Below are 25,707 nucleotides of genomic sequence, written 5' to 3'. Positions count from 1 at the left end.
CACACACACACACACACACACACACACACACACACACACACACACACACACAGTGCATTTATTATTTAGTTGTTTTTTCATATTCAACCTTTTAACTTCTCAGCTGAAGTCCCCTGAACACATTTGTGTTCTGCCTCCTCGGAGCTTCTCTCTTGCTGTTTCTTTCACCGTTGCAGTAAACACTGCAGGGTTTTAGTCGCCCTCGACCAAACCCGACCATCCAACCGTGCCGGCGAAAACTCTTAATAAATGGCCACATTTAAAGATATGACTGAAAACCCAGCCGCCTGAGAGGACGGAGATGTGACCGTGGCAGACACTTCCCCCTCATCAGCCAGCTGCGGTGTTGCAGTTGGCTTCTTGTGTGAAGAAGTGGTGGAAGTGGTCAGGTGAGGAATTAAAGAAGGCAAAGATCAGATCTGGTGTCTTCTCCCATTTCTTGGAAATGAGCTGCTAAGAGTACAAATGATTGAGTTTCTGTCCTGGAAAGTCCGAATGTTACTGGAAATGAGAATTTATCATGTTTAAAACCTGGAGTAGACATCCACAATGACAGCAGATTTATTTTGGATATGTTTTGTCTTTGTATAGGGTTTGTGAGCACAGGGTGTTGGTCTGAGATGATGCTTTTGGGGTGTGGTTCTTAAGCTTTAAAGTTTACTGCAGATCAAGAAGAAGCCTATTGAGGATTAGAAAAAGATTCTGCGCTGTAAACCAGCGATGATCTCCTGCGATGAGCGATCTGCCAGAACAGACATCGACAGTGAAGCAGAAATCTGTAGTTCTAATTCTTCTGATGCAGCGATCCTGTGTTTAACGGGGACGGTACGAGCTTCGGGGGAGAGCTCCTGTGCTGAAAGACTGAGGGTTAAGTGGAGTAGTGTGTGTGTGTGTGTGTGTGTGTGTGTGTGTGTGTGTGTGTGTGAACAGTGTGGAGGAATGCTGAGGTTTGGTGTTTATTGCCGGTGCATCGGCGAGGAGCGACAGAGAGGAGGGAGTGTTACTGTTTACCAGCTAGATCTCAGAGGAGCTGCGATTAAATATCCTGGATGTGAGCCTGGAGCCTCTGGCAGCTCTCCAAACTATTCTATATCATCCTAAAGACCAGCAGAACCGTATACTGTGTCCACAGCAGTAAGTCACGATGTGTGAATGTCATCGCTGCTATAAAATCAACAGTTTTCTGCTCTTTTTGTTCCAGGACCACATGCTGGATGACATTTTTATTTCTTTTTTATTTATATACTTTACCAGTGGTTGTTGTTGTCAAAGATTTATTTCAGTTTTTCAAACCTGAAAGCTTTAGAGCGGGAACTGTAGATTTTAACATACTTCTCGTGTGAACCAGAGCCGATAGCTCGGCCCTTCACTCTCATCTCAGTGTTTAATGTCAACACTTAAATTCCACGTTTGCACGACAATGCCTTCACAGCCATGTTAGTTTACATCGTCAGTTTAGAGATGCTGGAAATGATGCTGCTTGTTTTCTGTAATAAAACCACACGTGTGGACATGAACACCTTATAAACCTTAAGGAGTGGGGAGTAACCAGCTTATTAAGAATCGAAATATCCGTCCTTTTTTCTCACCTTCTCCTCCACCTTTCCCTTTCTTTCACCTTGAATTCCTCGATGTGACCCGTCTCTCTCCCTGTTCTTCCCTCAGTCGCCTTCTCTTTAAATATTAACACGCAGTTGGAGGGATTCCTGCTCTTCCGGCACACGGCCGTGAACAGCGGCGACCCCGGCCTGAACCCCGTCCGCCAGTCAAGTGACTGGCACGCTCTCATTAACGCCGGCTCTACCCCCACTTTCAGTCTCTCCGCGAGCTCGTTCCTCCGGCGCGTCGTTGCTCCCGGCCTTATCTCAACACGCCGTCAGCGCTTCAGATTCGACCGTGTCAAAACAAGACGTCACAGATCGTTTTGCGCCCCCCCTCCCCCCCAAACTCCCCAAAACACCTCCGCCACCTTAAGCTTGGTGTCTAATCGCCGTCCAGCTCCCGCATGAACGACCTCAGTGAGTGCAGCTGCTGGAGGAAATGCCAGAAAAGGTTTTTTGGCGGCCAGCTCTGCAGCTGCATGGCGTGCTGTTTGTGGTGACTTTGACTTCTGACCTTTAAAGAAGCGTGTCTCCCATGAGCACGAGGTTAACCCGGAAACTCCTGTCAGGAGTTTCCGGGTTAACCTCGTGCTCATGGGAGACAACAGGCAGTGACAAACCAGAAAAAAAACCCTCCAAAAACATAAAACACGCATGAGGTTTGACTTCATGTGTTGTAAAATGACATTTCTTGCCGGTTCAGACTCTCTAGATTCCCTCAAAATAGAGGTTTTAGCTTTTGAGGCTGCACTGCAGTGTAAGAACGGGGAGGGGACAAAAAAAATGTCATTACCTAAAGTAGAGATTTGGAATCGCCTCCTAACCTTTAAACTGGTAATCCCGCAATATCCTTTTATTTCGTCCACATCTGCAGTGTTTTTCAGAGGTATTTTCCCCAAAGAGCACCCTTCTGTTATTGAGCCGCTTGCGGTCATGTTGCCTTTTTCTTTAATTATCTGTGGACGTTTGCGTCTGAGTAAATACTTTCCAACCTTCTCATTTCGATTTTAAACAAAATACTCCATCTGCAAAAAACTCAATTCACAAAAGGAGTTCTTTGAGTTCTCCATGCCGTCATTAATCCTTGCCGAGTTCATAATATTGTCTCTGATTTGTGAATTCTTTTCAGAAATGACCTTTGTTTTCTAACGTCTTCATAACATTGATCACTTGTGCCATAATTTAGGAAATCCTTCATTTAGATCAAACCCACAGCAGTTTGCACAGAGGCGATCGCTGCACGGATCATCCACCCTGACTTGGATAATGCAGAAACATGAGATGGATTGGATTTAGCCCTGTTTCACTTGAACTGCGTTCCCTGTGTAAAAAAAAAAGAAAAAAAAAAACAGAGCAAAGACGTCAGTTAATACTCAAATCCTGTAATCGTCGTCCCAAGTGAGTCGTATGTGTCGGCCATTCATCCTCATTGTGCAAGCTGCATGCTTCTGCCCTCTGTGGCTGGCGTTTGACCGGGGGGGGGGGGGGGAGGGGGGGGGGATGGGGGGGCAGGGACGCTGACGGACAGCATGGCCGACAGTCAGCCCTAAGGGGTTTTGCATGTTTTCCAGCTTAATGACTACGCTGAGTCGGACTGACATCTGAGCGCAGCGAGCCGCGGAGGACTGATGAAGACGAAGCAAGCTGGAGAGCTGAGAGAGTCCCAGAAGCCGTTCGGCGTGTTGACGGCACCGCCGAGAGGAAAGGGAGCTCAGCTTTGCTGGCATTTTTTGGAATTTGATGCAAACAGAGTCGGTTTCTTATTCAGTCACTCTCCTGTTGCTTCGATGTACAGATCGATTGTAAATAGATGATTCAGCAAGAAATCCATTCAACAATCTGACTCTGACTCTCTCGCTTAGAGTCGGTAGAGATTCTTTATTCAGCATTATTTTCAAACTGGAAAAAACACCCAACAAACCACACAAATACACCAACAACATTTACACTTCTGCATAATAAGGTGGAAACTTTGGCCTTTGTGAACAGCTCTTTGCCGTCTCAGTTATTCTGAGTCTTGCGCTTCCTCTCGTCTCCGCCTCGTCCTCCGCCGTGTCTTTCATCGCTCACAGTCCCGCCCTTTGTTTCTGACAAACAGCCAGCTGTCTCTTCTTTCGCTGGTCAGTGTTCCTCCAGACGGCCGGAGGAAGGCAGAGGAGGGTCCGTCTGGAGCGCGCCCCCCCCCCCCCCCCCCCCCCCCCCCCCCCGCCCCCCCTTGTTTATTGACTGCATACTTGTACACACCAGCTGAGCTGAGCGCCGAAATAAACAGTCAAGGGTGTGAGCGATGAGGAGAAAGTTCACAATGTTTATGAAAGACATGATTTTTCAGATTGGGGGAAAAAGCGCTGTGAAGGTTGCCTGTTTGAATCCCACTGCCAGTAGGTGAACTAAGCAAGGCCTCAGGGTGTTTGTTTTCAAACTGGAACCATATTGACGTGCCAATCACAGGATGTTTTTGTGATAAATATGAGATTTCCGCCTGCAATTGAAGTATTTTAGCATATTTTTGCCAATAAGGTTGTGAGTTTGGTACCGTTCCTCCGTCCATTCATCATCTTTTATACTCACTTAATCCGGATTAGGCGACACGGCTGGAGACAGGACAGAAGGTCAGTACACCCTGACCGGCTCTGCCAGTCTATCAGAAGAGCAGTGTGTGTGTTGTGGTGAGTGAGTGTGTGGAGAAGAATAGTGCTGTGTCCACTATCAACAGGGAAGTGGTGAATTACGCCATTGTGCTCTCATTACAGCTACTTTGTGTGGAGGGTGGCAGCTGTTAATCTTGGCACACGGCTAGAGCTGTTGGATATCACACTCTCTCATAGACACACACACTCACACCACACACCACACTCGCAGAGAGCACATCGCCCTGATAAGCCGCGGCCAATAGCCTTTTAATTCATGAAGGCAGCTACTGTTCCTCATTGTTTTGAATAGCTATCAGCTCCCGCCTCTCCCTCCGACTCTCGTTATCAAGCCCTCTCTCTGCCCGTGTTTTGTGATAATGGCTCCTTTTGCACCTGCCACACAGAAGCCCTTTCAGTTGCTTACTCCATCATGGGAATGGACGAGATCTCTGTACCTCTACTGACCTCGCTGTGTCTGAGACGTGCTGGAACTTCCCGCGGCTGGGAGGAAGTCGAGTGATATCTGAAACCATTAATTTCCCACTTTGACCTTAATAATCTTGATCTCTCTCTGTCTCTTTTCCCAGTTGGGATGTCCTGAGCCAGCGGTCCGGTCCCAGGGAGCAGTGTGCTGATGGGACCTGCTGCACCGCCATGAGCTTACAAGATGGCGGCTGCAGCTACGCCGGCAGCGCCAACATGGCCGCCATCAGTGGCAGCATGCGGCGGCGGCTGGAGGACCAGGAGTTCAGCCTGCGGGTCTACCCGGGCTCCCTGGCCGAGGGCACCATCTACTGCCCCGTCAGCGCCCGCAAGAACACCACGGCCCGCCGAGGCCATCGAGTGCCTCATCGACCGGCTGCGCCTGGAGCGCACCAAGTGCTACGTGCTGGCCGAGGTGAAGGAGTTTGGCGGGGAGGAGTGGATCCTCAATCCCAGCGACTGCCCGGTCCAGCGCATGATGCTGTGGCCCCGGACGGCCCTGGAGAACCGCAGCGGGCTGTGCAGCGGCGAGGACTACCGCTCCTGCTGCGGGAGAAGAACCTGGATGGATCTATTCACTACGGCGGCAGCCTGCAGATGTGGCTGCGGGTGACCGAGGAGCGTCGCTGCATGGTGGAACGGGGTTTCCTCCCCCAGCCCGCAGGGAGCGACCCGCCGTCGGACCTGTGCGCTCTGCCGGAGCTTACGGAGCGCGCTCTGTTGGAAAGCCTCCGGGCGCGCTTTCGCCAGGAGAAGATCTACACGTACATTGGGAGTATTCTTATTGTGATTAACCCCTTCCAGTTCTGCCCATCTACAACCCGAAAATATGTCAAATTGTACGACAACCACACGCTGGGGAAGCTGGAGCCTCACATTTACGCCGTGGCAGACGTGGCGTATCACGCCATGCTGCAGCGACGGAAGAACCAGTGCATCGTCATTTCTGGCGAGAGCGGATCTGGGAAAACGCAAAGCACCAACTTCCTGATTCATCATCTGACCGCTCTGAGCCAGAAGGGCTTCGCCAGCGGGGTGGAGCAGATCATCCTGGGAGCCGGACCAGTCTTAGAGGTAAGGACCTTCACTGGAACACCTCTTAACACAAACACATTCATGACTGGTGAGTCCTGTTTGAGTATTGCTGGGATTCTCTTTGAGATTACTCCATTTGAGCCTCGTTCTTGTACTGTCGATGCTGTCGATGCTTTCCCAAACAGCCAAGAACTTTTCAGAAGCAGCTTGACTTGCACTTTATTTAGAAGAAACACATCTGGGTCTAAACTTTATTCGGCATTAGCCCCTCAGTATGAAAGGGTGGAAATCATTCTGACAGTGAAGGGGCCACCGTCGACTCGCGTTCCCTCTTGGCAGGTTTGGTCCCATTCACTAAACCCTTCTGATGTTACCCTGATACTGTGCTTCCTTTGCTGCAGAACAAATAAACAGACCGAGACTTAGTGTTTAACAGATTTCTGTCTCATAAATGAACTTTCTGTTCTTCCAAAATCAATCTTGACATCTTCAAAACCGCCATCTTTTTGCGGTTGCTTCTATTATTATGTAAAACTGACAATTTCTTGCTGCTCTTTTGGATACTCAATATAGTTTAAAAGCCCCGAAATGATGAAACTCTAGAATCGCTTCAGGATGGCATTTTGTATGTTTGTGGAAGTTCTGGTCTTAATTATCATATCTGTGCCTGATGTAGAAATAAACAAAGACATAGACTTACTTGGGTCATTTCTCTCTCTTTTTTTTTATGAACACAGACTAAACAGCATTGAATCCTTGAACGTATTTAAAAAGCAATGCTGGAAGAGTCTGACTGAGCTTACATCCAATGGGATTAACCACATCACCATTTTTTTGGCTAACAGACATTCTGCTGGAGTCAAGACGTTGTTTGTTTGACCTGAAATTGTTTCTTTTTTTTGTCTTCCAAGAATTGCAACCCCAGAATGTTGTTTACTAAACCATGCATGCTGGGATATCCTTTGTCCCCAAATGCCTCCTTTCAAAAGCTCCAGCGGAATACAAAAAAGAATTAAGTGGCTCATTATCAGACTTTCTTCACTGCTTGACTTGTTAAAGTCAGCTGCTTGTTTTTTCTCCTTAACCACCCACAAAGCAGTCACAGATCTTAGGTTTATGTTCAGATTATTGGCGTTTCATGGGTTATTCTGATTGGCTGATTTCTACATGTGGGGTTATATACAGCGTTTCAGCTTCAGCGGACATGTCTCAGAGGCTTTGTTCACACTTTTGTGCTGTTTCCCTTATGAAAGCCATACAACCAGGAAAGTGCAGCCCTTTATTTATGACTGTGCCAAATTAAAATCACTCAAATCATTTAAATAGACCTTTAGATCTTATGATCATGGTGTAGTGTCATGGGACTCAATATTCAAGGTCAACAAACGTATAGCTTTGTAGTTCTGGAGTCTTTTGGAGGATTGGTTATTTACGGCTTTCCTGGAGAAATTCTCCTATATTTCCATCCAAATTTCCAAGAGAAATTTCCTCCGGACTATTCTGGCATTGCTGCTTTCAGCAAGGCTCAGTACGCTTCATGTGCTGTAAATTAGACCGTCTGCAGAGCGGAAGTGACAAAAGCCTGATGAAATCCAAAGAGAAGTCAGCAGGTTATTTCTCTGCAGAGGAATGTCGGCTCATAAGACCTGGGCATGAAATGGATTACAGAAATGTCCCTCTGAAGCTGGAATGTCTTAACAGGCCGGGAAAAAAAATCCTATATTTAGCCCGTAGCTTTACCACATATGACTCTTTATATTTATATATAATGTGACCTAGAAATGGTGTTTCTGCAGCGTCCAGTCTCCGCATTGATGGAAAAGAAAATCTAGTGGAATGCCCCTAATCCACCCGGGATTATAAATCAATAGTGGATTATGGATTATGGAATTTCATTGGGAATTTCATGTTTGGGGGAAGGTCTGCTCAAGGGCAGCGTGTTTCTCGGCGAGTCCCTCCAGTTTGTTGTTCTCTGGCAGCCATTTTGTTCCGCAGATCGCAGCTTCCTGTCCGGACACACGGGGACGTCGTGTCAACACGCAGCAGCGTGTGTTGTGTGTGTGTGTGTGTGTGTGTGTTGACACCATGTGTGTCCCATTCTGGAGACCTGTCTGATAAACTCAGGCTGCCATGCATTTGGATGGAAGTACTTCTCATCCGGACCCTTTAAAAACTTTAGCAGAATCCGGGGAAAAGAATTCGTTTCTGCAGCTGTAAGAAAGAATCTTGGTCATGTTTTGGATTTTCTGTGCATATGCAGCCGTGCATCCTGCAAAGCCTCTTGCACAATAAGAAAACAAGGTGTGTGTTACATGGGTCGCCAATGACTGCTATTTGCTGTGTTTTCCGACAGGGCTGCACTCCTTCTGCAGGCCGGCTGAATACCTGTCTCAGCTGAAAGGTCTGTTAGATAATAACACAGATAGAGGAACATTACAGTGCTCTCGGAGGAACTAGGTCCTGTGTGTGTGGGAGCACGGCTGTGTCATGTGTAATCACTTCCCCATCAATCACCTGTCTGTGGGAGCCGAGGTGCATAGTTTAAAGTGAGGTGAGCAAAAAAAAAGAAAAAGAGTTGAGATGGTGCAACACGCCGGGCACAACATCTGTGTTGGAGTAAAGTATGAACGTATGTTCATGTTTACATGGGGATTAATTCTACTTGCTGAAGTCGCTGTGGATGTGCAGGCCTGGATATTAAAGCATGTCCCAGAATCTGTAGAAAGGTCTGGAACAGGAGTGAGAGCATTTTTCAGGATGAGAAACGGCCCGCTGGCAGGAGACGCAGCGGTCGGGCTTCGGTTGGAGAACATTGTGTGAGAGCCTGTAGACTCAGATAAGTCATTCTTTTTGGATTCACTTAAGGTAGCTTAGCGCCAAACAGATGAATGGAGGGAGGGAGGGGCACCTGCAGACCCCGGAACATTATTTTTGAAGCCATGTTCTTTTCACATATCAGTGATTTTAAATCGTTTGCCTTCTGCATCTGATGGGTGAAATTAAGAGCTGAATTAAACGGCACCACCTGCGAGGGATTCCAGCTGGGATTATTTTCTTCAGTCTTTAGTCTGTGAAGGTGAAACTGAAATGGAAAAAGCTTTGAGTTTGTTCCCCTGACCTCAAACACGAAATAGCGGACTGCCTCACATCTCTGCTTCCTTCAAGCGCTCGTCCCTCGGAGGTAGATCCGCTCCAGCAGCGCAGCCGCCAGCCCGCTGACGCCGTGTTAACATCAACAGCACTGCAGGCAGAAGCTACTCGTCATCATTCGCGGAGCCGGTGGATGGGGCTCTCCGTGCCACGCAGCAGTTCACACATTTGATGAAATAAGCATCTGACAAAAATCAGCCATCTTACAGACTCTGACCCAGGTTCCCTCTGAGTCATTTTGATCTTCTTGTAAAGGATCTTGTGGGCAAAGTCCCTCCATTAAAGTATCATGTAACACAGGATGTCATTCATATTGGAAAAAGTCCCTAACATTATGCAATTATTGTTTGGTTTTGAAGGTAATTTCCTTTCTGGTGAGACTCTCTGGTCGGAGACCTTTATTTATACTACCGTGCAGGCAGCCTGAGCTGTGTCCCTCACTGCCGCTATGCAGCTAGCTGAGTGAATTTACTCAAACGAGGCCTTCCAGTCGTGATCCCTCTGCCCCCGATCGGCTCCTTTCAGGTCACACTGCATCTTCTCTGTGGCTCTTACCAGAAATACAGCCGCGAGCGTCGCATCGCTCTCGATTTGCTCCGATTGCCCTCTGGAGTTCTACTTTGTCATGGTAGAGTCTTTAATAAAATGCCGCAGATGGCTGACAACTGCAGTGGTGTGTAATTTGAGCGGCGCTCTGAGCCAGGCGACAGCGGAGATATGAGCATGCAGCACGATAGCGCTGACGGGAAGACAGCTGGCCGGCTGATGGGAAGGCCTCGGCCTCTGCGGTCGCTGCTGTCTGCGGGTCTGGCTGTGAGTCTGCAGTCAGGTGAGCTCCGAGTCCCTCTGTGTTTGGAAAGAGGATTTGAAGACTCATTAAAAAATAACAAAAATCCTATTCTGCTTCCTAACCCTTCATCTTCATAGGAGCAAGCAGAGGCTGCGTGTGACCCACGGGCCATAGTTTGGACCCCTCTGATCACTCATATATTAGAGCTCAGACTGATGTTTTGGCTTCTCTGAAAGGAGGTCTCAGCCCATCACTGAATATTTGCGATGTCTTGAGGCCTAAAGTTAAAACCTGATCACTCTCCATCACACAGCAGAGCCGTTTCCCCCCAAAACAGCAGCAGTGGACGGCTTTCTGAGTTGACTTCAGGAAACTCGGCTTGCATTTAGATCAGCTGCTGCTGAAGCTGGACTGTGAATTTATGCTCCAAAAATGGTGGAATTCTCTCCTGATTTATGTTCACCAGGCCACCAGAAAGGATTGTAAAAGCTTCTCGTTGGATTAGCAATGGCAACTGTTATATTAACAACACATGGCTCTGGGAGTGTACTTGTGGTAAAACTCTTCGCCAATGCTTTTTTGTGACGCAAGACAAGTTTCTTTGTCCACTGGTATTGTTTATAGCGTATTGTTGTCCACACCCCCCCGAAGCAGGTGTGTCTGAGTGTGTGTGGTGTGTGTGATTTCATTACAATAACAGCAGCACATAGCTACTATTGGCCCACCATGAAATCAGCGTTTTCAGCGTTTCTGCTGTTTTCATGTAACAAGCCATCATTTCAAAACGGTGGTCATGTAAACACAAACATTTATGAAACGAAATTGCAATATTGATGTTTTCCAGATGAAACTTTGCAGTGTCGATCATTCCAAAGAGAGTAAATCAAATAAAAAATTTTCTTATAAGAAAGCCTTAGTCAATGATAATCTTTTATCACTGATTTTATGAGTTTCTGAGTATCTCAGGTGCTCAAGAAGTTAGTTCCAGGATGTATTCAAGACCAAATAATGTAATATCATAATTTCTATTCAGATTTGGGGCGCTTTCTTCTCACAGCTTCGTGTTTCTAAAGGCTCTGGCTGATGTTTCTCTGGGTTTTGTCTTTTATGTGGTGGAGAAAATGAAGAGATGTGTGGACGTTACGCTGGGTCATCAATAATGTGGAGAGATTTCTGATAGCTCAGGGGGATTTAGGCTGGGAGGAAAAGACGTGTTTACCTCATCTGTTACTTTCATGTAACTGGACGGTCTTTCTACCCAGACCCATAAATCTGGAGGGGAAAGAAGAGGAAATGCTTGGTTTTTGCCAGATATTTGTGCGCCGGCATGCAAAGCAGCCATTATTTCAGCGGAGTTTCAGATGCGTGTGTGATTTAGGGCTCATCTCATTCACACAGCTGCCGAACGGCGTCCCTGCAGTTTGGAAGCAGGTTTTTTTACCATCGGTGAACCCGCCGCTGGGCCTCAGTGACCGGGCTGGAGTCCGGTGAGGACGGAAAAATGTTCCACTTCCCAACAATGACGGAAAGAAACAAAGTGTTGACTCGTTTTCTTGAAGCAGGTTGAGGAGAATGAATAAATAATGTGGGTTTTCTGCATCGTTTTCCGTCCCCACTCTGTTAATTTGATCATTTTCTGGGCGGGAGGCAGCTCTTCAGACGCAGCTGAGCACGACCAGCACACACCCGGACCTTAAATCCATCGTAGGACTGGCTGGGGCTTTGAGCCGGACCCCAGCTGTGTGGTGCTGTGCTGGGGGGGAGGGGGGTGGGCAGACGGACCCAAGGGCTCCTGCGGGGCCGCGGGGGCCAGATTAACAGCACCGCCTTTTGTTCTGTGGTGGTGTGGCCAGCAGACCTGCCTGCCGCCTGCTGCTGCAGGTGGTAGCCCCAGCAGACCCCCCGTGCCCCCCCCTCACTGTTTCTCCACCTCACCATATGGTTCCCATCCAGATGCCCCCCCCCCTCCCCAGCTCTTAACCCAGCCCTGGGGGACGGACCTGTCTCCGTGGCTGATAGATGGCCTCAGGTAGTGCCTTAACCCTGCGGATTGTGAAAGTGTGGCTTCAAAGGAAGTGTGTGTCATCGGTGTGAGGTGTGAAAGCTGCCCAGCGCTCCAGTCCAGCAGCACAGGGAGCTGCGGCCAGGAGAAACCAGCGCTCTTTAACGCTCTAAGACTGTGGAGCTCGGCCATATGAGCACACTTAAGCGCACAGTGAGTGTGTGAACCGCTGAACCTGACGGGTCAGAAGGAAACTCGCCTGCGACCGGGCTGCGGGAGCCCTGGCGGAAGGCAACTGTGCATGTTCGCAGAGCTGTTTTTATTCCCAACATGACTGAGGGCACTGCTGCTGTTGTGTGTGTGTGTGTATGAGAGAGGGGAGAGAGGAGAGAGAGAGAGAGGTGTTGTGTTAACGTGCGGCGTGGAGGAGAGCTGCCTGTCACAGCGTGTTAGCGCGGCAGCTCCTCCCGCAGCGGGGGGAATAAGAGACGCTACCCCACGACTGTGCGTGTCCTTGGAGTTTAAATCACAGTGAAGCATCTGAAAGCTCTCTGCCAATCAGGACCGGCGTGCGCGGGGAGGCGAAGCTGCTTCACAAAGCACATTCAGGCCACTGTCACACGCAGCCAGGGATTCCACAAGAGGACGTTTTCCACTCAACATTTTCAAAATACCATTGTTTGCATCAGATTATTGTGAAAAAAATGTTTTAATTTACACAAACCTGCATAAAAACCTGATTAAGAGCCACAGTGAGAAGCATGGAGCATGAAGCCTTGCTGGCCAATCAGATTCCAGTAGGAAACATAAACAAACATGGCCACAGATTGCTTCCTGTTTCTTCTAACAATAATGGCGCCAGGGTTGTTTGTTTGGACTGATAGATGAGTGGAGCTCTGAAATGGCCAAGGTTACATAATGTCTCTGATCCGAATTAATATTACAAATGTAATATTGGTTTTCATTTATCTGAGTTGTCGACTTTCTTTCCAGCGTTGCGTCTGAATCCCGTCCGTTCAGTGAGGTACTTCACAACAGTCGCCGTGTGTTACTGACGGGCATGGAGCGCCGGCCAGACACGGCGGGTGGTGTGCTGGCTAATCGCGCGGCCCACCCCGGGCCCTCCTCGGTCCTGTTCGCCACCTCCATCCCCGTAATCCTCGTCCTCTGGGCGGCCCGGCGCTCCTCGATGTGGCTCCTGAACATCTGCTGGCTGGATTATCCCCCTTCTCCTTCTCGTTCCCTCTTTCTCTGGAGCATTCCCGCTTTCCTTTCTCAGGAAGCTCAGTGCGCTGCGCCTTTATCCACGCAGACAGCTGTACACGGTGTACTCAAAACGATCCGCAGCCGTGTGTTTGACCTGGACTGGGTTCAGTCTGATATCCATGGCCAAGTATTTGCTCTCGGCCGCTCCTCTCTGCAGCCTCGGGAAGACGACTTTCTGCTTTTGGCTCACTCCTAATTTATTAATCTGCCTTGTATTAATATCTTAAAGTGACTAATATTTTAATGACTCTGCCTCGGATAAAACGCCATCAGTGAGCGCAGCTGTTAGGAATGCTGTTTTCATATTCACTCTGTGGAGGAGCCACGTTTCACTGAGTCAGTGGTTTCATATTGATAGATTATAAACAGAACTCATGTTGGAATGAAGTGCAACATTAAATACTATACAGGAGTGAATACTCTAATATCATCTTCATTTCAACTGCTGGGAGGAAAATGAGGATTTCCTCAGGAACTTCAGCAAATGCGCCAATGTTTCACAACCATGCATGTCAATTCAGTAATAATGGTAATTTTCAGTAATGATCAGCTGCAGAACCGTTGTTAAACATGAGAGTTTGAACTGAATCAGACCTGGCCAGCTGGTGGTCTGATCAGCCTACAAATCTAATCCAAAAAGGTAGAAACTCATCAAACATGGATTGGAATAACTTAAATTTCTGAAGATTTCCATATACTCTTAGTTTCATGTTGAATAGAATTGTAGATGGATCATCTCTTTGCACTTGTTTTTTTTTCTTTGGTATGGCAGAAAGCAGCACTGCACAGGAATCCAGCTCAGATCGAAGCTCTACTTGCATATCGTTTCCTCTCAGGCTGAACACACACTTGCGTTGAGTTTCTTCTCCTCTGCATCTTGTGGCCGAGCAGCTTTGTAACTATTAACACCATTTGGAATTGTCATGTTTTTTTTTTTTGTCAATAGTCTTTCAGGATGATTTCAAGCAGCTTTTCTGTTTTAATAATTGTGAAAGAAACACTGGTTATAACGAGCTTCTCCTAATCGGATTGTTTCAGGCAGTACCAGAAGTGATTTGTACCACTTCCTCTCCCATGACTCCTCTCTCCAGATTCAGTCAAAGCCTGGTGGAAATTGATAGTCTAAATGGGCCTGATTCAATCTGAGCCTGCTTATGTGGTGTCACAGTAATCAAGGCCAGATGAGATTACAGACATTAGGAGGGTTAGCTGGACACGGGGCCATCTGAGCCAGACCCCAGTGGTCCAGCAAACCAGATCTTTGTTGGGGATTTTGTCCATTTGAAACCGCTAACAAGCCTGTCATCAATCAAAACAAATCCAATCAAACGCCATCCATCAAAAAGAGCAACGTCGACGTGTTTTTGTTTTTTAGGTCTTGCCAGATTCATTCCTCGAAGGTTTCCCCTGTTCCTTTGTGTTCTGGCGCTCCTGTAGCAGCATGTTTTTCATTACCTTTTCTCTTTTGTTCTGCGGTTGTGATGCAGCCTTTGAAAAGTTATTTCAAGCTGGTGAAGAAAACAAATTTAGCTTTTTGTTTGGGAGTTTCTGGAGGAGGTTTGCCTTGGCGTAATTGGTAGCTTCGGCACACAGCAGCATGTGGTGCTGCACAGAGAACTGAGCATCAGGCAAGGACAGATCGCAGGGACGACACCAAATAATGGCCTCCAAATGACTGCGTGTGTGAAAGCTTAAATAAATCTCTGTGTTCTGTGTATTGAGTTGTTTAAATGCACAGAAATGCGTGACTTGGCTGCTTGTCACTCGTGCTTGCTGCTGTTGGTGCAGACCATAACCAGGGATGGCTGTTTGTGTGGTGGGACCCCCTGCTGTGGCGAACCGTGCAGCTGAAGCCCTTCTTGTTTATGCTCACTTCACTGCAGCAGTAATTACAACTCTGAATCTCCCCGCTTTTTTCAGTCCGACATTCTGTCTCACTGTGTCACACACTGAAAAGTGAGCTTGTATCAACAGCGACAAACCCAATTTACATTAAGATATTGAACTGAATTAGTGTTTCAAAACTTGATGGCGTCTTCTGGTTAGCAAATCTGTAGAATGCTCAGTGTAGTGTTGGAATTTTAAAATGTACGGCCGTTCCTCTGTTTTCGTTGGTATGGTATGGTTTTATTTATCAGGGACAGTGTGCAAAATAACATTAACCACAAAGGAGAGATGCTTTGTACCAGGTTATAGCAAAAATGCTAATTTCCACTAGTAGTCCCTGGGCAGGTTGATGTTACAAGCTGTAAAAACTGATTCTAAGTGTAGATGGAACATGATGACCATATCTTACAAAACTGGTATCCTAAGATCATTTCATAACATTTAATTTGAGAGACATTTACCTTAAAAACACATCGTCACCCATTTCTACACACAAGCTCTTTCACTCACTCATCACACCACAGTTTAAAAGTGGCTACAAACCTGATTTTTTTTATCATTAGCGTTTCGGTCGAACTGCTGTTGGAGTTGAGCAACAGTTTGGATGTCAGGTCATCAGTGGTGTGTGTCCGGCCACGCTCTGCTCCGCGATGGGCTTTGATGAGTCTGGGTGATGTTTCCTAATCACGTCTTTGAATGCTCCCACAAAGTGCGGCTTTATGCGCAAACCACCTGAGAACGGAGACTCGTCCGTCAGGTTTCAACAGGTCCGCTTTGGAAATACGCTCCGACAAAGCGGGCGACCTCCTCCCCACAACGAGTCGGAGTGGAGTCACGTTGGGTCTCGCCGTGGAGGCTGAAGCCGCGTTTTGTAGATGCATGAATGAAGGATGGATGAATGAACGGTGCAGATGTGCCATTCAGAGTGTCCTGCTCCGTGTGGGAGTGGGTGGGAGGATGAAAGAGACGGGAGTGGCCCGAACACGTCCCAGACTGAGCCTGACAGAGACGCTTTCACTCGGATCGTCTCTTTATTGTGTCCAACTCCGACCGAACAGTGGAACCTCAAAGCACGACTGCACCATATTGGGTCAACATGCAGTGTTTTTAAACTGTGGAGTGTTTTTGCAGAGGATGTTAAAGGCTTTGTGTTTTGAAGTTTATCCCAAGTAACAGTGCTCTTTCTCTTGCCCCAGTTCGTACCAGCTGTCAGTTCAGTTCAATTCAACTTTATTTCTATTAACACAGTCATTTCAAGGCGCTTTTACAGAGAAAATCCGTCCGTCTGGGCGAGTACAGGTATACTCTGGACAGGTCGACCGGGCCACCCAGCTATTGTGAATTAATAATTTAAGTACAGTTTCCTTTCAGATGTGAAATTCTGTCAGGTTGAGTGTGCATAGGGTGAATGCTCAGTGCATACCAGCATGATTTATCGCAGTGCAGTCAGTCTTTGCCATAAAATTACACTTTATTGAGCAGCAACACTTTATACCAGCTGGCACTGTTATGGGAGAGTTGTAGTCAACTCGTCCTAAATCCTAACTTGGATTCTAGTCTTTTCTGGAAAAAAATATGAAACAGATTATAACACTGCCACCTACAGACTGGAGGAGGAAGTAAGTACTACTGTGAAATAACACGTGTTGTAACTTTGCAGACATACCGATGCTTGTACCGTTTTTCTGCATCAGTTTCCTTTCCAAATCGCTCCTCGTGCACAGTACTGCGGTTCGCTGTGCCTTTCACACTGTACTGTGAAACATCTGTCCTGCCAGTGCACAGCCCTATTTGCCATATCTGCTCGGCGGTTTCTACTTATTCCATCTTGATCTATATCTTGTTCTCCGCTGGTACGCTGACCTGATTTCCCCCATGGGTATCATTAAAGTTTCATTGAATCTAATAGACCGTAGCCGACTGATGCTACCGCTGCCATAAACTGTGCTAAAATAGGAGGGTGTTCACGGTGCAGCCACGCAGCTGCAAGCCTCCGTTTGAAAGGAAACAGCCCTGTTCCACATCAGAACAGTAACCATCATTCAGATACATGTTTAACTGACTCAAAACAGAGTTTTATTCCTGTTCAGTTGGGTTGATGAGGCTTAATTACATCAGCAGTCATGATGTTTGGACTTTTCCCTGTTTTAAAGCCATTTTTTGCTGCTTCATTTGTTTAGACCGAAGTGAATTTAAAAGGAATTCTTGGTTCATGTAGCCAGTTTTCCTGTTCGTGACACAGGCCAAGGTCATTATGTTTTTGACTTAACCAGCTTCATCCATCTGTCTCCTCAAATCTTGGTCAATCTCATTTTGTTAATGCAAAATCTTTGAGAGGCCTTCGGGGGATTTCTCCTCGTGTGGCGCATCTGTTCGCTCTCAGCTCAGTTTCAACAGAATTGATTTTAGTGACTGAAAGTCAAAGGTCAGTGTCACTTCTCCATCACACCGCTCCCTCCTATATGAATGAAATATCTGAAGTAAGAACAGAATAAACTGGTTCGCTCGTGGCTTCACACGATGTCTCACAAATGGAGAAGAAGAAGAGGGAGACAGTTTTATTCAGTTGATTTTACTTGTTTTCCAAGCTTTTTCCATAATGTATTGATTTGTTTCTCTTCCAGGGCGTACACCTAACACCTTTTATTGCATACTTCAACAGTTTCCACCAGATGCGAAGTGAGATTTTGCTGCTTTGCGGAAGTAAACAACCACACAGTTGTGCATAATTCTAGTTTAAGGCTTGAACCGTGTGCCTGGCTGCTCTTTTTTATGTGATTATAGGCACGACATGAGTTACAGCTTCAGACATAACATGTTTTAAAGAGGTGTTTCTGAAGCAAACACGCGATTCTGCACTTTGCATCTGCACTTTTTGGCCACTGTGCAGTTTAGAGTGTCGCTTGGGTGGGCTCAGGTTCGTATGGTGGACTTGGTCTGCTTTGCAGTGGCTTTCAATTATGTTATAACTGTGTAATAACAAGTTTTGACTCCAAACTAAAGTGAGCTGGTTTTAAATTGACGTGATCCAGTTATATTGTCCTGTTGGGATCTGTGAGTAGTATTAGGCGTGCATTTGGCGCCATAATCCCAGAGATTGAGATCTCCTCAGGCAGTAATGGGATCGTATCGGTGTGGGTGTTCAGCGGTGGATTAAATCTCATGAAGCGCGGTTGCGCAGGTGTACGGTGACGGTGTCCCGGTTGTGCCGGATCACTGCGGCTGTTCGCCGCGCCGTCTCCCCGCAGAGAGATGAAAGCGCTGCGCGCAGCACCCTGCCTTCATCTCCTCCACCATCCCACCCACCCTACGCCACAGCACCAGGGGCACATGAGGGAGTTGAGGGGAGATAAAAAGGAAAAGGAGGGGGGGGGACACAGAAAAAGAAGAGGGGGAGGGAGATGAGAAATCCTCGCCTGAATAATAGAGAGGGAGTCATTTTGAAGCGAGCGAGGTTCCCAAGTGCCCCAGTTTCAGCAGTTTAGTGAAATTGAGAGGAGGAAGTAATGCTGATAGGTTTTCCTCCTCCTGAAGGCCATCCTCGCCTTCGTCGGGAGTAAAGCTGCGCTGCACGGAGGAGGTAAACCAATCCTCCTGCCTCATCCATGTGTTCTTCACCCCCAGGAGCTCATTCAGCTTGTAAACAAACGGCATGAAGAAATGTGTCTGAGAGCCTTCGGAGGTCCGACCTCCGGAAAATCCTTTTAAATGTGTTTAATAGGCCAGGCCTGCTGCTGTCTGCGGCATTCACTGCTTCCTCCCAGTGAAGCCAGACCTGCCTCGTAACAGAGACGAGGATGAGAGGAAATGCGTGAAGGGAATTGACCAGGAAGGAGAAAAAAAATCCATGCCGGTACAGAAATGAATTGATTTCTTGTTTGGTGGGTCTCGCTGTGATTTGACCACCCACTGATGACATGAATCAATCTGTAAGACCAGGATCACAGTCAGGATGTACGCTCCACGCTCACAATACACGATACAATACAAGAAACTGGGTCATCAAAACCTCTTCTTTCACCTCTGTCTTCTCTATCCAACTCATTTAAGCAGATTTGTCGTCAAGTCAGAAATATAGTTTCTTCTTGTCACGACTGAGGGGCAGTACTTGGATTTCGTTGTTAGGACTCTGATCTTGCACTGAATCAACCTCTAATCCACTTCTAGTCCAGTATAAGTACTGGTATGTAAGTTTTCAATGTATTTTCACTGATGTTGATGAAACATCGGAAAACTGTTTCTTCTGATTTCCTGTGTGGCATCTTCTGGTTATCCTGAATTCATATCAGTATTCATGCACAGCCTGAAGCTGACTTTTGCTTACCGCAGTACTTGGTGAGATGTACAAAGAACAAAAACATTTCAATCCTGACTTTCCAAAAGTGGCTGACAGACATCACCATTCTACATCTGACACACATTCAAGAAGAATGAAAAACATATTTTGACTTTCTAAACATCTGTTGGATATTTGAAAATGTGGTTGACATCCTCTGAATGACAGATGAGTCTTGTTGATGTAATTTGAGCATTATTTGGCTGCACACTGACAAAGACAAACTGTTGCACGCCTTCATCTACTGCATCTTATCAAGTTCACGCTTGTTTACTGTGTCGAGATAAACGGACGTCACGCCTCTATTACTGCATTATCATCATCATCATCGTCGTCGCTTGTGCTGGGCAGCCGGCGAGTGTCGGAAGCTCTTTAAGGTTTCTGTGAGGATCTGAAACTTTGCATTGAACATTTATCGTGCGATCGGTTCTTTAAAAAAAATAAATAGAGGCGGCGGCTCCCGCTGCTGACAGAAGCCTCATCCTGAAGAAGACAGAAGGAAATAAAAGAAGTGAAGCACAGACGTAATGCTTGATGTCAGCGGAGGCAGAGGGAGCAGTAAAAGTGCCCAAAATAAGCAAAGGAGAACTTGAAACGAGAAAATATCGAGAGCTCAAGATAAAGTCAGACTGGCTTCTCGGCTTCCAGATAGACGGAGAGAAAACAGTGCAGCCTGACAGCGTGACAAGATGTCTCACTTCACCAAGCTTCACCTCCTCCCTCCCGTTCCTCCTCCCGTCAGGCGCAGATAAGGGAGGAAATGCCACACTCCTTTATTGCTGTGGTATTGCCAAATCCACCGCTCACACTGGGCACTAATTCATCTTCCCCACTCTTCACTTGGGTAAGACAATACTTCACCCGAGAGCTCAGAGATGGTCCTAATAATTCCACGGCTTGCCATTTTGGCTCCCAACGCGGCGTTCTCTGAGTTATGAACAGAAAGGTGACTCTCAGCTGAAGCTGGAGTTATTTATCTGTATTTTTGGACTGCGCGGACATGAAAATGGCCAAATTGGAAAGTGGTCTTGCTCGCCAGAATACTGCAGCTATAAATCACTAATGCTCAGTTCGTAAACACGAAGCTCTAGATAGATTACAGTTGCTCAGCTGGAAACTTCCAGATGTAATGTTTTACATCTTCAGAGAGGTGCTTTTTGAAAACGCTCCGGCTCTGTGTACATTGAAATGCAGCTTTTCTGAAACGCTGTTATTGTGCATGCACATCACAGAGATAGTAAATTAGATGGACAATACAACGTTTCCCTCCACTGTATCGTGGCTCCTGGACTTGGCAGTTTAATGGATGAAAGCCATTGTGCACTGTGCAAGCATGTACTGTATATATGGTCTCATTACGAACACAACAGCGCCTGTGACCTGGCACGCTAACGGCAGCGTTTCCAGCGTTTCTGCCGTAGGATGTTGTCTTTGAAATTTTACTGTTCGCATATAAAAATATGTTTTTAGCTGTAGTATCCCTTCAAATACTTAGTACTTAGCCTTATTAGGAAAGCACAACATATCACAAATTCACATGAAAGAAGAAAATGAAGCTGTGTTAACATAACATTTTCAAATCCCTAAACTAACAACAGTGTGAGTCACTGAGAAGCTTCCAGAGTGCGACGTTTCTGAAACACTCATCTCTTTGTCTTTGAACATGAAACAGTTTTTCTCAAGCATTGCTGCTCAACAGGTGCTCTACGGTGACAGCCAGTGTGATTAAAGACAGTATGAGGTGATACCAGAGTGTTTTTATTTCTCACTCGATTGTATCAACATCACAGAGCGCCCATTCACTACACACCATCATCTGCATAAGTGGAGACACATCACCGACATGCTCCAGATGCTGAGTGGATAAAATATGTTGGAAAGAAGGTTGAACGTTGGCACTGTTTTTGGTGCACAAGTGGATGGTTAAATTACAGAAAAGCCGAGTCGTGGCCTGGCAGTGGCGGACTACAGCTATTTAAGTGGGGACAACAATACTCCTGAAAATGTTACCATCGGAACATGAAACATGTCTGAAATGATTCCTCTCCAGCTTAATGTTGTGTAAAGGGCTTTGCTCAACTGCGAAAAATTGTATGTTCCAAGCTCATTGCAAATCAACAAGTGTCCATTCGTCCAGACTCCCTGGTTTCCAGTGTATCTGCCGTTGCCCCCCCGGGGCCAAATGTTTGACACATGAGTCTTGGACCTTGATGACTTTGATGCATGTTTTCAACTCAGTTTGAGTGTGTCGTTGAAATGAGACTTCAGCCTTCAAAGAAGAAAAAAGTGTCAAACCTCCCCTCTGATTATGTCTGACCTTTCTGACCTCTCAGGCCTGACATGATTGATGAGATTCTTTGTACTAATCTGTCTCTGTTAGTCGTTTCTATCAGTAGAAGTTCGATATGAGATTTGTCTGCATTTTTCACCATCCCTCACAGTGGCTCCTTCTCACTTGAATAGTTGAAATATTTTAATTCCAGGTGTCCAATAATCCAACTAATGCAGGGATCTGATATTAAAAGGGTCATAAAACTTGGACAGTGTAAGGGAAGGTCAGAAGGTGACCCCAGAATCAAACAACTTCCAATAAGTTATCAACTCTCAATGACTGAAAACTGAGCATAAATCACACTCGGAGGACACGTTTCCAACGAGCAGATGAAAAAGCAGAGAGGAGCTGAACCCAGTTAACCGAGTGAAACTTGAAGAGCGCAGTGGAGGAGGAAAGAGGAGACGAGAGACAGGAAACGCCTGAGGTTGTAACCAGCGCTCCCTTCCCTGCAAGTAAACAAAGCGTGAACACACAAACACTGTCCTCATACAAATACCAGGAGAAATGTACAGATGCAGCTCCTGGATTCTCCTCCAACTACAGAAGCTGTGACTGTGGGCCGCATGTAATTTGCTCTTGATGCAGTTTTTGACAGATGTGACACACAGTCTAGAGAACACAGCCCCTAGATGTCTGTTTACTGAACGTTCTTCAATAAACTGCAGGATGAGCTCCTTAAACTGATTTTGCATTTCTTGTCTGAATAGAAATGTATTCAGTCCATGGAGAAATGCTCAGACATCAACTTGTTTACTGTTTGGTGGGTCCTTTTTCTTTCTGATCATCCCCGAAACCAACAACGTCTCAGCAGAAGGCAGCCACCTTTGAGTCTGCAGACCCCCCCCCACCCCCTCCACTGCTGTGGGATTGTTGGGTTTTTCTCTGTAAAAGTGCCAAGAGACAGCTATGTTGTAATTGGCGCTATATAAATAAAGTTGAAATGAACTGTTTATAAACATTTGGATAATGGTAACATTAGGATGTCAGAGGCATGCACATCCGTCTTCTGCAGGCCTACCGTTTTCAGTTATTCAGCCAAAAAAAGACGTCTTCATTGAGCCAACCAGCGATCTGTGTTTCCCGCCTGAGATAGACAGGTAACATCCAAGAGCCAGGGTCACCAGTATCAGTGTACTGCACTGACGCAGAGGCACAAACGTTCATGGTTTGTTCTGAAATCCTAATCTATAGATGCGTCTGAGAAGCTGCAGCTTGTATAAATAAATACCAAATTAACATTTCCATATGAGGATTCATCTGGAGCGTTCGTTCCAATCTTCATGAAATACACACATTACAAAACCAAAGTGTAAACTATACATTCTCCGCCCACTTAAGTGCCTAAAATAATCATCTGTCAGTACACACACACACACACACACACACACACACACACCCGGCTGGCTCTTGAGGGATTAACACATCAACACGCCCGGCCGTGGGATTTTCCCACCCAGCCTGTACACCGGCTTGTATTTTCTGTCCGTCACGCCGTGCGGCGCGCTGCGGCGGCGCTGCGGCGGGGCAGGCTCTCGGCCAGCAGGCTCCCAGATACACGCCGGATTTGCCAAAGGCGGAGACGATGCGGCGCGCTGGATCGAAGCGGAGGCGCTTCGGGGCTGATTAAATATCGCTGTTGTTTCTTGAGAGGTGTTGGTAATCTTTACAGGCTGTTGTATGGACATATGTGTGTGTTTTTTAAATTGCAGTGACCGTCTTGTCTTGACATCTCCTCAGTAGAGGTAGACGTCACAACCTCCTGATATTTATGGCTGAAGTGACGTAGTTTACGCACACGGAGCGCTTACATTTTTTCAGTCGCTCCATTTGTCTTTCTCCGTCCTCCTGATTCTCCCCTCTCCCTTCGGTCTGTTCCTCTGTGCGCCCCCCCCCCCCCCCCCCCCCCCCCCCCCCCCCCCCCCCCCCCGACAGTGGTGGAGCGCCTGTTGACAGTCCGGTGCGGAGGCTTTTATTGGGCCTGTGTGTTCAGCCCTTCCTGAGGCCAATGGAATCCAGATGTGGTCCAGCACAAAAGTGACAGCGGCCATTTATGGAGTGTGTGTGTGTGTGTGTGTTTTCGTCTCCTGAACACGTGCGCACATGTGATAGCTCGCACCGGACGTGTTTTCCTGTTGTCGCAGATGGGAAGCCGCGGATGAGACACCGGAAGGGGCCGCTTTGCCCCTCGTGTGCGGCGGCCGGTGGAGACGCTGGCCGCACATTTACAAGCCGGTAAAATTAGATCCAGCCTGGTGACCTGATGTTTAGTGGTCTGCGAGACGCGCCGCAAATGACCACGAGCCCGGCGGCAGAGTTTTGTTACATGTTGTCGCCCAAACTCTCTCCTCGTGTTCTTCATTCCTGCAGCCGGAGCTGGCTTGTGATTTATGGAATAGATTGTATTGATCATATCTAAAATAAAAGGCCTTTCAGCTGTTGTTCAACGGCAGGAGCTCTCAAAGCTCTGCCGCTGAGACTGGTGCTGATTCCTCTAGCTGCAGAGAGCAGTTCTCAGTATGTATAATTGTCAAGCTAACCTTCAGACATGATCCAGAAAGCCACAACGTGTTCAGAGCTGCAATTTGAAGCAGCTACATGAATATAAAAGCCAACAACACGAACAAAGAGGCCAGTTACACCGAAAACTCCCCAGACCATCGTGAGTCAGTGGACTGCTGTGGAGGACAGTTGATGGTTGTTTCATTGATGTTAAGTTTGACAAGAAGCTTGAAAAGCGAAGCTGATAGCAGCACAGTGTTCTTTATTCGAGTCAGTTCTGGTTGTCGATGCTCTGATGAGGCTTTTTAATGAAACTGAAACGCGTTCTTGATACTGGAAAGCAAGTGTGTGTTCAACGCAGCAGTTGGTTAAACAAGCTTAAAAACATGCAAAGAGACAAACACAGGGAGTTTTTGTTGTTAACGTCGCTCTATTTCTGAACATTTCACTCTGCCGCTATTACAAACACCCCTGCCTCTATATTTAGTCGGGCACTTCCCTTTGTATCATATTTTTACTTAACCTTGTCAGTTATGAAAAAAGGTGTTTGCTATACAGCAAAACTTGGCACAACATAAAATGTTGGAAAAATTTGGAAACTTGAACAAGAAGCAAACGCCTCGGGGTTTGTCTCAGTCCTCCAGCTGACAGGCGCAGACACGACATCAGGATATGACAACGCTGCCATACTCATGTCTGCAGAAACGCTTCATTCATGCTAACGCGGCGTGGCTCGACGGGGTGACGCTGCTGGCTGCAGGGCTCGGCGCCGTCTTCACGCTACACGAGGAAGAGGAAGCGGTCTACCCCGCGTTAGCCGTGTGTCTTCTTCTGGTCTGTTTGCGGTGACGCCAGGCGTTGTAAACACTGACGTTCATAGCAACAGCCCATCCTCCTGCGTTGGCATCGGTGTGATCAGGTGGTTGTAAATCAGCATATATCTATGCCGTGTCCGCTGGAATTGAAGCAAATGTGCTATCACCACAGAAATCATGTAAATATTCTGCACAAGTCACATGACCTGTAGAGAAATACTGTGCAAAACTGCACAAGCCTAAAAAAACAGCAACACATAGCTTCCTATTTTTAGTAACTTCAGTTTTGACTGAAGTGAAACTGAAAAAAGCTTTGCTTAAAATAAGAAGAAGAAGAAGAAGCATGTTTGGTTTTAGTGCTGCATATAGGAAATCCTGATATTGTGGGTGGATATCTCTCACGTGGTTCTGTGTGTTCGCCTGCAGGCAGAGCTTCCATCAGTCTGTTTATGGTCTCCATCACAGTCTTACATTTATTTAAGAAGACATTTTTAATGAGAAATTAAAAGAGTTTTAGTAAATCTGCAGAAAACCAGTTGTAAAGTCCAGTGGCGTTATGAGGAATGAAAGTGTGCACGTTCGACACAATTTAACACGATGAAGAGGAGGCTGAAGTGGGGTGCAGCAGATGACTAATGCTGCATGTCAGTGCCGCCACATCCTGCGTCTGAGCTGTTCAGCTGCCCCGCAGATGAAGAGTGTGTCCAGCGGTGTGTGCAGCAGACCGTGAAACCTCCACGGAGAACGTCATGAGCGCATGGCAAGTGTCTCACATCGCTCTCAAGTCAAAGCTCTCACAGTTTAAAGCAAAATAACGGTATTTCTGACATGTCTACTCATCTTTCAAGCTATAGCAGTTGCATTCGTTTCTCGTC

General features: G+C 46.8%; 1 pseudogene; it reads left to right on the top strand.

Annotated features, from left to right (window-relative positions):
- Positions 1 to 25,707, top strand: part of LOC115391521 (unconventional myosin-IXAa-like) — a 67,658-nt pseudogene that overhangs the window by 25,805 nt on the left and 16,146 nt on the right.

This window comes from Salarias fasciatus, chromosome 7, assembly GCF_902148845.1.
Source record: "Salarias fasciatus chromosome 7, fSalaFa1.1, whole genome shotgun sequence".
Classification (NCBI taxonomy): Eukaryota; Metazoa; Chordata; class Actinopteri; order Blenniiformes; family Blenniidae; genus Salarias; species Salarias fasciatus.
Note: the sequence above shows the minus strand (reverse complement) of the source record. Positions and strands in the feature narration are given on the sequence as shown.